Source organism: Vicugna pacos, unplaced genomic scaffold (assembly GCF_048564905.1).
Source record: "Vicugna pacos unplaced genomic scaffold, VicPac4 scaffold_20, whole genome shotgun sequence".
NCBI classification, from domain to species: Eukaryota; Metazoa; Chordata; class Mammalia; order Artiodactyla; family Camelidae; genus Vicugna; species Vicugna pacos.
This window is the reverse complement of record NW_027328741.1, coordinates 94,118,011-94,133,383: the sequence shown is the minus strand read 5'-3', so window position 1 is coordinate 94,133,383 and position 15,373 is coordinate 94,118,011. Positions and strand designations below refer to the sequence as shown.

Here is a 15,373-nt window from a genome sequence, read left to right as displayed (position 1 = left end):
AACCAATGGATACGGGGAGCTGACTGTACCAGCTTTTTGTTGATTCTTAATGTAGATGGAATATTTTCAGCATTGTAAGAATCAACTCTGAAGTGATCAGTTATAAATATTAGAAATTAATTTAAAAGCTTGAATTACCTTCTCAAAATCTGTGAGATATTGTATAGTAACTTGGCCCTTCTTTTTCAGTTTGCAAGAAATTTAACTTTAGATTTAGATGAAGGATAGAGTTCTCTAAGCTGGCTAATTATATAAGGAGAGAGACTTGTGAAGTGTACAGGAATTCCTACAAGTTCAAAGGACTTTAATGACACAATCTCCTCCAAATAAGAACTTAATCCAGAATGTAGTTGTTTGAGGAACTAAGTAATTTCACTAGGGCAGGTTGTAATAAAATGTATTATACTTCAGAATATAAAAGTAATTTTCCTCCATAAGAGTTTCTTTTCTTTAGTTTGCTTCAAGGTATTTGATGTTGATGGTGATGGAGTTCTCTGTAGGGTTGAACTGAGAGACACGTGGTTGCACAGAGGTCTGGAAGGACAACTGCACCGATGATACCCTGGTAAAGTCTGATTGTATACATCTTCTTGCATGTAAACTTCCAACAGGAACATAGAGTGAAGAATTTTTTAAAAGAGGTTGAGAAAAAGATTTCTTACTACTTCTAGGTTCTATATTATGCTACTCAAAATATTCATAGCCAAAGATGCAAAATTGGGAAGAGAATTTACCTTAGAAAATTTAATAAACTGAATGTATTATGTAAAAAAAAAATGAAACCACTGGAAAATTGTCATAAATTTTTAAGGTAAACAAGCAATCTATTTCTGGAATTAAAAAAAAACAAAACTTGACCGAAAAAATATTTTATACTTCAGCTACTGTCTAATAAAAATGATACCTTCTCTTTCCTAACTACTGATTTGGGTTTCTGGTTTTAAAGGAATTACTTGTGGATCTATCCAACATTGTAGAGACACATAGAATGCACATGACACCACAAAGGTGAGTCTAGCAGAGACTAATTTATTCTTTTCTAAAAATACATTATATTCTGAATTGGTATACATACGTTACATATACATACTTGAATCTCTTCTGCATCATCCCTGCTAAATGCTTATTTGGACCTGTGGTTACAATAACTCCAAGTTGTCCCTAAGGAAAGCCCATTCGACCTTTAAACTACTCCATTAAGTGTTATTTACATAAAAACATTATATTTTATAAGCTAGGCATTTTGTAAAAATTAAGTAGAGACAGCCCTTGCCATCTGTAGTTTATAATCTTTACTTCTCCCAGTTTAATACATTATGGTAAGACAAAACTTATATTGAGCAAAAGAAGCCACAATAAAAGAACACATTGTACAATTTAATTTATATGAAGTTCTAGAACAGAGACAGAACTAATGTTAATAAGTGTTACAATAGTGATTTTGGAGATGGGTGAGTTAACTGAGAAGGAGCATAGGATATCTGGGATGATGGAAATTATTTTTCATCTCAATTTGGGTGATGTATATAGTTTTTAAATTTTTTTTTCAATAATATTGGTGAGGGTCTGTCCTAAGTTCTTTAATAGCAGCCAGAATAAGTGTATAATAGCAGAAACAAGCATGTACTTTACAAAGAATAAAGCCTTGAATTTTTTTAGTTTCAAAACATTTATTAAAGATATTATAATAGGTTTGCCTTAATGTCTATGTATCCCTGTGAAACTGAAGATAATCCATATATGTGAGACACATATGAGTTAATTTGACCCTTTCTATTCAAATGTTGACATGTACCAAGTTGCAAATGGTAGGATGTAGACCATAGTGGCCTTACACAGGCTTAGAAAAATAAGTAACATTTTTTTCAATCACAAATCCACAAGAAATCATCATAGTCTTATTAACTGACACTCAATAGAAATAAATAATAGAAATGAATTTTTCAGGGCTTGATCTTTGTTTGGCAATTCAGATAACCGTCTTCATTTACTTTTCTGCCCAAAACTAAGGTAGCCATTTCTATTTGGTATATATGAAAACAGAAACACAGGAAAGTTTCTATTAGGAAATACCTTATGTAGAGATACAATTTCCATCGCCTTTCTTCTGGGTGTTTGATAAGTATGGAGGTTATCATTGCTGTCTATTTTTATATAAGACCGAGTTTCTTCTTATGGCTGTACTTTTGAACATTAAAAAAAAAGATCATTTAGCTGCTCCATCTCCGTGTAACCATAATAATGAAATGGTAAAAATTTAGAATAGATTTTGGACCTTTCAACCAAACCTATTACCCATATTCACTGGTGACTAGACGGTGACAATATTACCCATTATTTTGTACCATTACATTGGTGTTAATATACTTCAATGGAAGTTGCATCATGAAAGCCATTAATTACCATCACAGTGCTTTAAAATCTTTTCTTGTAATAAATGGTAATATATATTGAATGAATACATGAATATCATTAATAGTAAATATTATTAAATATCTTTAAATAATAAATCATTAGATAATAAAAATATAATTAAGTAATAAACGCTAAGAACATTATTATTCATCTAGGATTGTTAAGGTGATTGTTCAAAACATGAAGTAAGAAGCATTTGGTTATATTTTTGCCTGCCAAGAAATATTGTCTACTGTATATAAATGTAATTTTTGGTACACTTTGACACCAAAAAAAAAAAAATACTGCTTTACTCAACTTGTGAAAGTAATGTTACATTTTATTTTGAGGAAATGTTAATATAGATACTCATTTATTATATATATTTAGTTCTTTTAAATCTCTTAAGAAGTCTAATAATATTGCCAGATGTTTTAAAGATCTTAGAAAATTGTTAGGGTCAAAGGGCATAATCCAAAGAGTTTGGAAAAATGCTTTCAAAGTTAGTAAATAGTCCTTTTTCTCTACCCAGAACCTTTTGTGGGTTCTGTTAGTAAACTTCACCTTGAACCAGAAGATACTGTGAGTTATTTCCCAGGTCTTACTGGAGGAAGATTTTTGGTGATAAATTGCCCACGTTATGAGTGACTACTTCAGAGTTTGGTTACTTTTGAACTTATTCTTGCTGGCCTACTTTCGGATGAATACACAGCATCTACATTAAATCATTAGTTTTCTTTCAGACAAATGACCATTGCAAGTTTAATAAAACAAATTTAATTCAAATAATATAAGAAAATGAAGATTTAAGATATTCTTAAATATTGTTTCTCTTTCAGAATGGCCATCTTAACTCTAGAAGAATATCAGATCTGGAGTGTGAAAAATGTTCTTGCCAATGAGTTTTTGAATCTACTTTTCCAGGTATGTTTAAGGTAAATGACAGAGACCGAGGGCAGTGGTACCAGTAGTTCTACATCTTTTCCATTATGTAGTAGTTAGACAACTAGACTACAAAACCATATATTGTCAAAAGAACTGCATTAACCTGTACACCACCAGCAGATGGTAAGTTAGAGCGTGCGTGCTTCTTAGAGTCACAATGTGCATGATAGGAAAGTAGAGTATAGCTGATAATGTTTATCTTAATAACTCATGATAGAGCAGATTGTAGACACATAGAAAAGCATTTAAAATGTAAAAGCCATTATAATTTGCTATTTTTCTTTACTTTTTTTTTAAGACCCTCCCTAACAAGTAAGGCAGTGTGGACAGAGACATAGATCATAAGTTGGCAGCTGTAAATTTTTCACAAAGTATACCATCTTTCCAGTTAGGAGGTTATTTTAGATGCAGAGCTGTTTCTTAATTTTCTTTCTTTCTTTCTTTTTTTCTTTTTTGTAATTTAATTCTTTAGAAGGTCCAATAAAGATTGAAGGAGAAAGGAGGAAAGAAAAGCTGTCAGGGGTGAACATGAAATCATAAAACTTGCCAGATTTTAAGTATTTTTCCAGTTAAAGTAGTTCTCTTTGCTCCAATTTAAAGAAACAACTTATAGTTTCCCATTTTTCATAATTCTTCAAAAATATATGTTGATTTAATAGTATTTTACAGGGGGGAGGGGTGTGAGTAGGGACAGACTGGAAGTTCAAGATTTGTAAATACTGACAGGTATATATAGAATAGATAAACAAGCTTATACTGTATAGCACAGGGAAATATATTCAAGAATTTGTAGTAGCTCATGGTGAAAAAATATGAAAACAAATATACGTATATTCATAAAGGACTGAAAAATTGTGCTGTACACCAGAAATTGACACAACATTGTAAATGGACTATAACTCAGTTAAAAAATAAAAGATATAACTGTTAGAACACTATAAAAAAAGTAGTATTTTAGATTTTTTTTTTATTTTATTCTCCTTTTCTTATAAAAGCACCCCTATGAAGATCAATAAGGCTTGATATCTTCATATCTATCATGATCCTCCATTGTGAATACAGAGTAACCTGCCTGTGGCACAGCTATGTTAGAATAAATGAAAATTGAACTCTTCCTGACAGCTAATATCTAATGTATATTTAAAGCATATGAAATCTGATAAGCCTGTGATGCCCATTTAAATCAATCAGTTGCTCCACTGTCAGTTATCTGCCAGGATCTAAGTTGATATGTCTTTATAAAATATAAATACATATAAAAATAATATAAACCTACTATAAACAGAAATGACTTGGTTAGTAATATGAAAATTGAGCAGCTATTTTTATCTCATTTAAAATGATGCCCTCAATTACTTTAAGTTATCATTAATTATATAGATATTTTGACCACTGAAGTTTGTGTCTGAGTCATGTTGCAGCTCTTACATAGCAAAGCATTTTGAACTTTTATATTGCCTTTCCTATTTTCTCATGCTTATCAGGGACTTGCATAGGCACTATTTTTTCTATGACTCTATAAACAGATGTATGCCTGAAATTTTCTTTTGTGTCTCAGGGTTTCTAGCATTATATTACTGACAGATTTTTTATTGGTTAGCAATCTAATTTTTTTCTTGGTATATATAGTCCTTTCAGTCCTTACAAATATATATATATATATATATATATATATATATATATATATGTAGTCAGTTTTCAATTTTGTGTCAATTTCTGGTGTGCAGCACAATGCTTCAGTCATACATGAACATACATATATTCATTTTCATACTCTTTTTCACCATAAGTTACTACAAAACTTTATTGGATATAGTTCCCTGTGCTATACAGTATGAACTTGTTTATAATTTGGGAGTTTGAGATTTCCAGGTACTAAATATTAACATTACATTTTATGATGCTCACTTTATCCCATATTCAGACATGCTTTTAAAACTTTATTTTCACTTAATATATAAGCAAGCAGGCTTACTCTAAATTGTTTTATTTTCTGTCTGTTTCTAAAATAGAATTAGCTAATAAATTCAGTGATAAAAGCTTGAATTATACTTTTATTTTATTTGCCAAGATCCCACTCCTGGCTGACCATTTTGGGTATTTAAGTATAAAGTAAGTAAATGTCAGTAGAATTAGGAAACCATTCCTGTGATAATATTATTTTCAGTCCTTTCAAATAAACTCAGTGCCCAATATTTTGCAGAGGAAGCATTCTAAACATGACCAGGATCTTCTATCTTATACGTTTGTCAGAAAGTATCAAATGTTAAACAGTTTGATAAACAGAATAGTGCACCACACTGACCCCTACCTATATCCATGTTCTAATCCTGAAATCTGTGAATATGTTATTTTACATGGCAAAGGGTATTTTGCAGATGTATCAGGTTAAGGACTCTGAGACAGGGAGATTAGCCTGGATTATCTACATGGGCCTAGTCTAACAACAGGAGTCCTTAAAAATTGAAAATCTTTCCCAGATGTGGTCAGAAAGATATGACTTTGGAAGAAGGATTAGAAAGCTGTAAAGCTGTTAGCTTTGAAGATAGAGGAAGGGTCATGGGTAAAGAAATGTGGGTGAACACTAGAAGCCGGAAAAGACAAGGAAATATATTCTTCCTTTGACTTACAGAAGGGCATACAGCCCTGCTGACATCTTGATTTTTAGCCAAGTGATACCTGTTCCTGACTTGACCTACAGAATCATAAAATAATAAGTTTGTGTTGCTTTAAGCTGCAAAATTTGTGATAATTTGTAACAGCAGTGATAAAAATAAGTATAGGGGAGGTAATCCAAATTTATGGATTGGAGGGTTCAACATTTTAAAGATGTCAGTTCCCCTTCAACTGATTCAAAGATTTATATGTGCACATCAAAATCCCCAAAACTTAATTGTTGTTACTGTTTCTTTGTAGAACTTGACAAGCTGATTCTAAATACATAGAGAAGCTTGAAGAGCCAACAATAGCCAAGCTGATATTAAAGAACAATGTTAAAGAACTTATTATAAAACAATATTAAGTCTATGTGATAACTACCTAAAGTTAGACATATAGACCAATGGAACAGTATTGAATTAAACCCTGTACCATACATGAACAGTAATTTTAGATAGATTATAAATCTAATAAATTTGAAACAAAAAGCAAAGCATCTGGGGGAGGGTAAAGCTCAGGTGGAATGTGTGCTTAGCATGCATAAGGTCTTGGGTTCAACTCCCAGTACCTCCATTAAAATAAATAACCTAATCCCCCACCAAAATAAAGCATCTAGAAAATAGTGTAGGAGATATTTTAATGACTTTGAAGCGGCAAAGAGTTCTTAAACAGGACACAGCACTAAACATAAAAGAAGAGTTTTAAGTTGGACTTCAGTAAAATTAAGAATTATTTTTATCAAGAGATACCATTAAGAAAGTGAAAAGCCACATGGTGCGAAAATATATTTGCTATATCTATATCCACCAAAAGACTTGTATCTAGGGCATATAGAGAACAAAAACCAGTGGAGAAAAAGGCAAAACCTCAATATTAAAATGTGCAAAAAAATTGAACAGGTGCTTCACACACAAAAAGAAAAATCCAAATAAGCTATGAAAAGTGGCTGAGCTCGTTAGTAATAATAAAAATACGTACTAAAACCACACTTGGAACACCATTAGACATCCACTAGAATAGTTAGTTGTTAAGTGATATGAAGCATTGGTGAGGGTAACATGCAATGGGGACTCTTACGCATGGCCAGTGGGAATATAAATTCTTACAAATAATTTGAAAGTAGGCTTTTTGAATGAAAGTTATATATGTATATGTGTGTGTGTGTATATATGTACACACACACACATATACATACATACAAACACACACTCCCTGTGTACCCTTCAGAAGCTTCTACATCAGAGCACAAAAGGACATCCAGAAAATTCTCATAATCACTATTTGTTATAGCCCCAAATAGAAAATGACCCAAACACCTGTCAACAATAAATACATAACCATAAGTGGTGGCACATGCATACAAGTTGTATACTTTAAAGCAATAAAAATAAATATACTAGTTTACAGAAAACACTAGTGGATGAATCTTACATAATGTTGAGTGGAATGTACGGGACTAAAAATTTCAAAAGCAAAAAAACCAATCCATGGTGGCTGAATTTAGGATGGTGAATCCATCAAAGGGGTGCCATAGTATCTGGGAAGAAACCCAAAGTGGAACAGCAATGTTCTGTTTCTTGACTGGATGAAGGTTACATAGATGTGTTTACTTTGTGAAAAATCACTGAGCTGTATACTTAAGATATGTTCACATGTAAGCATGTATATTATATTTGCATTTTTTTAAAAAAATGTTTGCTTGCAAAAAAAGATATCCAAAGCCTAAGTATTTATCAGTAGGAGAATGGATAAAACAAATGATAGTATATTCAAACAATGGAATACAATTCAACAATAAAAAAGAATCAACTACTGATACAAGGATGAACCTCAAAAGCCTAATTTATACATTTCATTGTCAGGTAAATTTTAACTCAGAAGGTAAACAAAACTATAAGCAGGCATGTGCCCTAGGGGGAGGGGTGCTGAAGCCTTTGTCTCCTCAGACCTGTGCCATTACTGGCACATCTCGCAAGAAGAGAGGCAGGGCTCAGCCACAGCTACCATCTCCTCCTGTGCATATTGCCAGGGCGGGGGCAGGGCTGAGACCTGAATCTGCACGTGGGGGCCCCACAACCTTTTAGGCAGGACTGAGACTTGTTTATAGCCTGAGGCAGAGAGGATTTTTCTACCCTGACACCTCAGAGAACTTGTGCCGCCAAGGGAAACAAGGAGCTCAGATTTGGCACAGAGCGTAGGCGGGGCTGTTCCGTGGTCTTCCCTGAGCCCACCTACAGACCGCCTACCCGAGGCAGAGCAGGCAGCTGCACAGAGCAGCGGAGCGACCAGCACCAGGAGAGGGCAGGTGGGCAGCCACCCACCTTCCTGGCAGGAACACAGCACCTGACCACAGTGCTGGGACAGGGTGTGATCTGCCCACCTGCTTCCCCCTAAGCACAGCATCTGACTGTGGCATCAGGAGGGGGAGTGACCTGCCCATCCACTGGATAAGAGTTCAGCTCCTGACCTAGTGTTAGGAGGGGGCACAATCTGCTGGCCAACAGCCACTGAGAGCAGCACAGATGAGGGTGCCAACAGAAGGCCTATGAAACAGCAAGCTGAGTTCATGAAGCAGGGCAAAGACACAAAGACCTCTCGATAAAATCATTAAGGGCACACCATCTCCAGGATAAGTAGGTAACTGCTACTCCTTAAGCCACGGTGCCAGAGAGATATGAGCAATGTGAAGAAGCAGAGAAACCACTCCCAATGAAAAGATCAAGAGAAATCCCCTGAAAGCATGAACAAAGAAATAGACATTGATGGTCTATTAAATCAAGATTTCAAAAAAGAGTGATCAAAGTACTGAAGGAACTAAAAGAAATAGTGTTTAGGTATATAAAATGTATCAAAAATGAAATAGAAACTATAAAGAAGAACTAGGTAGGATTAGTAAACTCATTGGCTGAGATGAGAGCTGACCTAAAGGCTGTGCAAAGCAGACAAGAAAATACAGAAGAATAAATAAGTGACCTAGAAGACAGGACAACAGAAAGCACCCAATCAGAACAGCTGAGAGAAAAACAAATGAAAAACAAAACAATATACGGGACCTATGGGGTAATATAAACTGTGCCAATGTATGCATAATAGGAGTTCCAGAAGGGGAAAAAGAACAAAGCGGATTGAAAAGCTATGGGAAGGACTCATGACTGAAAATTTCCCAAACCTAAAGAAGGAATCATATCCAAGCACAGGAGGCTCAGAGGGTCCCAAGCAGGAAGAACCGAAACAGACCCACACCAAGGCATATCCTAATCAAGATAGCCAGATTCAAGGATAAAGAAATGATCCTAAAGGTAGCAAGAGAAAAACAAAGAGTGAGTTACAAGGGAACCCCCATAAGGTTTTCAGCTGATTTTTCTACACTATTTACAACAGCTAAGGCATGGAAACAGCCTAAAATGTCCATCAACAGATGACTGGATAAAGATGTGGGATATTTATATGATGGGATACTATTCAGCCACAAAAACTGACTACATAACGCCATTTGCAGAGATATGGATGCTCCTGAAGAATGTTATTCATGGTGGAGCAGTACAGAAAGAGAAAGAGAAATACCATGTGAGATCACTCATGTGTGGAATCTTAAATATATGCAAGATCTTGTGGTAACTCACAGCAAAAAAAAAAAGTGACAATGAATATATGTACGTTCATGTATAACTGAAAAATTGTGCTCTACACTGGAATTTGTCATAACATTGTAAAATGACTATTACTCAATAAAAAATGTTTAAAAATAAATAAAATAAAATATAACCTTTAAAATACTGTATAATGAGAGGTGTGATGTTCTAGTATCTGTTCTAAGAAGTACGTTAGACACACATAAGAATAGCCAATGGTCAGAAAGATCACATGTTATCAGCTACCACCCCATGCAAATTAATGACATTTAGCAGATATTCATATATGTGTGTAAATATATAAAATAGGTATTAGTCTATATGTAAATCAAATCAAATATTATATTATAATCTAATGTAAAATCATATCAGCAAAAGCACTGTGCTGACATAAGTGTCTTGGTGTAAACAGATTACAATTTTTTATTGAGTTGTCATAATGGGATAATATTGTGAACCAAGTGGAAATTGTAAAAAAAAGTTATCCAAAAAAAAAAAAAAATCCTGACTACATGAAAAGATGCAGTTACTATAAGGCCTTTCCCATTATTTACTATCAGTGTCAGAAAGTCTTGGAATAAGTTAGGAGAATTAAAAACTCTAACAAGACACAAGAATGCACTCTCTGTTAAAGAAAATAAACGAAAAGAAAAAAACAAATGAATAGACAATTAAGGTCCTACAGATAAAAATACCAATTTTTATGGGAAATAGCCTTAAAATAAAAAATAAGGAGATTATATTCTAATTTCACCTTTTGAATTAAGATATACAAAATTTAGCTGAATACCTTCGTATTTTGCACTTATGAAGAAAAAAATGTATTTGCAATGAAAAAGCAGCCATTACCCTGCCTTTTGAGTATTCTAAAGTTTTAGGTCTGAATATATTTCATCTTAAATGATCTTAAGCACTATGCAGTGGTTGGTGTTTTAAAAATACCACTGTGTGTGGAACTTCTAAAAGTGCTTCAAAAAATTTATATTTTTGTAATAATTTAGCAATGGCCTGGATATTATTTTTAAGAAGACAACTCACCATGGAATACTGCAAGATTTTTTCAATGAGTTTATATTCACACATGTTTAAGATTGTCACTGTATTATGAGAAAATGTCAACCGTGGCAGTATTTTGACTTGAAAATGAGATAAGCTGAGAAGCATATTTTAAGTATAAACTAAATGATTGCATTCCTTTAAAGACAAGAAAGTAAAAGCATGATAAACTCTGACTTTGACACACTTAAAATATAAAAATTAACATAATGTAATTTTACACACTTCTCTTTAACTCTCAGTACTTTCTCAGCCCCTTTCCCATTACACCCGCGTCCCCGCTCCTGACCCTTGGTGTACACACCTCCGTTCACACGGAGAAAGGGGGGACCCGGGCGGTGAGGACCAGGGGAGCGGACACTCCCGCGGCCCGGATGGACACGGACACTCACACCCGCATCCCCGCTCCTGACCCGCGGTGTACACACCTACGATCACACGGGGGAAGGGGGGACCCGGGCGGTGAGGACCAGGGGCGCGGACACCCCAGCGGCCCCGATGGACACGGACACTCACCCGCTCCGGGCGGGCGAGGAGAATAGTCGAAGCGGGCCCGCCAGCGCACCCGTCCCCTCCTGCCCTGCTGGCCGGGGCCCCAGCTCGGTCAGGTCCACACACACCCCGGCAGGAAGCGGGCTCAGGCCGTGGGAAACCGGCGTAACTTCAGACAGAGAGCGGGAGCATCCTCCCGCAGACACGCAGGCAGCGCTGTCCCGGAGCCTCCTTGGCGCCGCCCTCTCAGCCCTGAGGAAAGCAAGCTCCGCCCCCAGGGAAGACGCTGGCTGCTGACGCGGACTGCGCATGCGCACCGCCACCTAAGACACGCTGGCTTCGTTCGCCCCCTGCAGGTCCTCGAGGGCGGTGCAGGATACTCGGAACTCACTGTAGAACACAAGACCCCTCCCAGCCATGATGCTAAATCAATGGAAATCTCAGTGCCCTGGCCTCTTTTTTAATGGCACTGGTGATGCTCTCATCCAGCCATGCCTGCTCTCTTGCCTGGCACATGCCTCAGTCCTTGGAATCCTGCCTGAATCAGATTCTGTTCTGGAGGAAGGACAGGTGCAGAAGAATCTCAAAATTCCAGACTTAGAAGATGACCAGGAACCCAAACTCAACTCTGTCAACTCCCTGGGGTCCCCTGAGGAGTGTGGTTTTCTCAGAACCATCTGCCCTGTGTCAGGAGCAGACCAAGCCTCAGGTAGCTTAGAGATGCTATCATGCAGCACATGCTTTGGATGGTTCTCAGTTCTGACCTGCATGATCTTGAGACCCTTTTGTAACTCCTAACACTCTGTTTTCTCATACCTATAGTGATGGTTATTGATGACTGAGTTAAACCTCTTACAATGCTGATGTGCTATTGTTCCTTGGATAACAGAATATTTTGAAGGGATCAACAGTTTATCACTTCCCCCTAATGAAGTATGTTTTTAAAACTAGAAATATTTCAGGGGGCACTCAGGTCCTCCTCTTGCACCAGTTCCTGAGGTGTTGGCAGTTTCTGCTCTGAGCTCCAGATCCTGATCCTGCCGGTGGTCTATGGTGATGCCAGTGTGTACATGCTCTTCCTTTTGCACCGGTGTGGAAAGGAGACAGCCCTTCCCCTACATGAGGCTGCAACACGCTGACACTCAAAGCAGGCACAATGAAGAACCAGCTAGAGTCCCCGGTACCAGCTGTCCCAGGTAGAAACGTCACCTTCACCACAGTGTTCCTGTGCTCCTATCAGGCCTTCACTACTCCCAGCAGGCCATGCATGAGCAGTGTGACAGTGTGACACCTGCACAGCATGGTGGTGATGATCCCACCTTATCTGTTTCTTTTTGGAATGTCCCCACACCTCTCTGAGCTTCACTTTGCTCTTCTCACAGGCAGAGTTGTACAGGCATGAACCTCACAGGGTTATGGTAGGTAGTCACGGTAGCTGCTCACCCAGTGGCAGGCTCTGCCGAGAGGGCTGCTGGGAGTGCTGTGTGTCTTCACACTTGTCCTTCACTCTCCCCAGTGAAAACACTCTTGGCCTTATCCTTCCCTGGTCTGCGGCCTTTCTGTGCTTGCAAAAGAACATGGAAACTATCTGCAAAGAAGTTTTGAGGTTCTGTCCATCTGGTCCAGGAAATGCTGACTCTCCGAGATGTGCTGTTGGGTGGGCTCTCATGGGAGGGGCTTGGGCAGGACTTCCCTTTGCAATAAGCTGCCCCACCCAGCCCTTTCCATGATCCAGACTCCTGGGACCAGGGTGCAAATCCCCAGCTCCGCACTTGTCAACCATGTGACCTGGGCAACTTTCTCAAACCCAAGCTTTGTCCACCCACGGTTAGCAGAGATGGGGGATAACAGGATGTCCCGCACAGAGTGTCTGTGCAGATTAAGTGAGGTAGAACAGACAGAACAGTGGTGGGGCCTGGCCCATTGGTTGACAGAAGGGAGCTCACCATGTGCAGCAAGTTCCACGGGTCACCCAGCAATCTGCCCAGAGGCTTAGCCACTCCATCGCTATCATGCATCTGAAGTCCACTTAACCACATGGGAGAGAAACAAACACATATTCTGAGTGTAGCTACCACAGGGAAAATTGCATCTGAGCGGGGAGTAATACCAGAGGGTGATCAGGATGGAGGAAGATGCCCCCTGGGTTTGAGCAGACTGGAGCTGCCCTCCAGAGCCTGGGGTTAGTGAGGATGGGCTTGTAGAAATGCCCCTCTCCTTTACCCATCAATGCTGGGTCCTGCGGGTACTGAGTCCCACAACCGGTGTGCTGCTTGGGTCCTCAGCACAGAGAAAAACCCAGGGGTTCCCACAAGGCTTCGGCCACATCCTCTGCTTCCTGAACTCCCACTCTGGTGACCCCACCTGGGATGCAGAGATGAGGTGAGGCAGGGACCTGTGCTGTCAACATCACTGCTCTACCCTGGGAATCTGGCACACAGTAGGTGCTTGGTAAGACATTGTTGAATGAACAGCAATACTGGGCCAAGTTTCTGTGGGTGTCTGTGCCCCCAGATCAGGGACCCCTCAGGGCCCACCTCACAAGTGACATGAAAATAATAATCCCACCAGGAGCAATAACAGTTCCTCAGAATAAATGGGCTTTTCCAAGCACTCTCCACCTGTTGCAAAGGCCTCCAAGCAGGGAAGTGGGCTGTCAGGGGCAGCACTGCACTCTCCACTGTAACAAGGAGAAAGCCAAGGGCCACAGAGAGGAGTGCCTTTCCAGTGTCACTGCTCACTTTCCCACCTTTTGGGAGACCAGGAGGCTTTTCTACTACATTCTGGCTCTGAAGCCCCAATACTGTGTGGACATGCCTCCCTCCCCGGAGCAAGGAACCACTAAGTGACCTGTCACTTGTCACCAAGCAGACAGGCTCATTCCAGCTCATTGTGCCACCAGCAGGTTGTGCTAGAAGCAGAATCCTCTGGGAGACATCACACTCTCCCAAGCTGGAAACAGGTGAACAGCTCACAGGTTTCCTGAAGAGGATGGTCACATGGCCTTGATCTGGCCGATCAGCATTTTCCATCCTCCCTGGCCACTGTGATTGGCTCAAGGCTGGGCACCAGCCCAATCAGGCTCCACGGAGGTCAGGCCTAGTTGCTGGAATCCTGGGAGCAGAGAAGTTCTATTTCAGTTGGGAGTTGAGGGGTGGTGATGTCAGCCTGTGGCAGTTGGTGACTATCTTGCTTTATAAAGGCAGAGCCATGTGAAGATGACACCAGTGGCAGAGCCCAGATGTGGGGAAGGATGACTTTTGTTGATGTCACTGAGCACCAGGTACAGACCTGCCTGAAGCTATCTCCCTGTGGACGTCTCAGTTAGGTAAGTCATTCTCTCCTGCCCTGTTTGCTTCTTAAAGCCACTTTGGTTTTCTGTCACTGGTTTTAAGAAAAAGTTTGACTATTCCTTCAAGCTGGCTAAATGGAGACCCTGGAACTGCAACAGTGAGGTGACAGGCAACAATGTGGCAAATAGACTCCAGAGGCCTCTGTTCAAACAGGGGATTGTAAATGACAAGGGAGAGTACACATGGCCTCAGTGAACAGATTTGCTACTGGTAGCTCCCAGTTCCTGGATATTAGAGTGCATGCACTCAGCCAAGTCTCAGCTCTGCTGTCACACCTGCTAACCCACAACTCTCCTCTCCACCTGCCAGGCCTAGTGGGGGCTGGACACCCCCGGGCACCTGAAACAGCCCAGGGCTTTGTGTAGTAATTTACACAGGCTGCCCCCAGTTCTGAGGGTGAGGGTGACTGGGTTCCAGTTTACAGAGAAAACAGACTAGACGTTCTCACTGGTGAGATGTGGGGGTGGGACCCCAATCTACCATCTGACCTATGACTTCGGAGTGGACAGCCTCCCCACCCTCAGCCAGGATGCTTGCTAAGCCTCGGGGCTCAGGAGTCCTGTTCCCTCCATCACCCCTCCTGGAGGTGAGAGTGGGGGGCTCTTCTCTATACAACATTCACCCCTGCAGGGGCACACGTGTGACCTCACAGTCTGTCATCCCTTCCTTATGACCTGGACCTCCTTGATGTGTGAGCACTGCAGATCATGGGTGCACACGTGGGCAGGTGCACCATGACTGAGAGGACAGCACTCCAATTTAAGCCCCCTCCATGCTCAGATGATTACATCCTGGAATTGAGGGGTTCCCAGGGGTCAGGTGGCCAATTCTGGCCTTAGGGGC

General features: G+C 39.7%; 1 protein-coding gene across 1 annotated transcript in view; it reads left to right on the top strand.

Annotated features, from left to right (window-relative positions):
• Positions 1 to 15,373, top strand: part of LOC140693700 (uncharacterized) — a 95,546-nt gene that overhangs the window by 49,894 nt on the left and 30,279 nt on the right. Inside the window, exons 10-14 of the mRNA XM_072957405.1 lie at positions 455 to 565; positions 947 to 1,008; positions 3,234 to 3,318; positions 12,129 to 12,373; positions 14,380 to 14,505. The gene's annotated coding sequence lies outside the window, so the exon portion shown is untranslated. The remainder of the gene's footprint in view (positions 1 to 454; positions 566 to 946; positions 1,009 to 3,233; positions 3,319 to 12,128; positions 12,374 to 14,379; positions 14,506 to 15,373) is intronic.